Genomic DNA, 439 nt, shown 5'->3' on the forward strand with positions numbered 1-439 from the left:
AAACTACTTTCATGTATATTTTAACTTATGTTTATGTATTAAATTAAGTTAGTTACTCAATTTATTCATGTGTTCATTTTGTTTTACATTAAGTTACTTTTTATTTATGTTTTATTCGTTTAAGTTTCGTAAAATATTTTGTTACTAGTTATTTCGTGTATTCAATATGCTCTCGGTTATAATTTTGTCCTTTAGTCAAGAATATAAGCATAGCATTGAGTTTTACAGTTACAACATTATACGTTTCTCTCTAATGCCTCCCAGATTGGACAGTGTTGGAGCTTCCTGTCCCACCTCACTCCTGCAAAGTTAATAATATTATTAGCATGGCCCTGCGCAAGGATGACACGCAAAATCGTGAAGCGTTCCACATTTTTAAGACACTCCACAGTTCAACAAGGCCTCAGAGTAGTTGACTACATCTCTTCAGCTCTTGAAA

The 439-nt window shown here is 32.8% G+C and overlaps 1 non-coding gene across 1 annotated transcript; it reads left to right on the forward strand.

Moving 5' to 3' along the window:
* Nucleotides 1–268: 268 nt before the first annotated feature.
* LOC112211844 (U6 spliceosomal RNA) lies at nucleotides 269–377 on the forward strand. Its single transcript, XR_002945741.1, has one exon. It is a non-coding gene; the product is annotated as a U6 spliceosomal RNA (small nuclear RNA).
* Nucleotides 378–439: the final 62 nt, after the last annotated feature.

The sequence above is a fragment of the Halyomorpha halys genome, unplaced genomic scaffold, assembly GCF_000696795.3.
Source record: "Halyomorpha halys isolate HHAL.00 unplaced genomic scaffold, Hhal_1.1 Scaffold493.1, whole genome shotgun sequence".
NCBI lineage: Eukaryota > Metazoa > Arthropoda > Insecta > Hemiptera > Pentatomidae > Halyomorpha > Halyomorpha halys.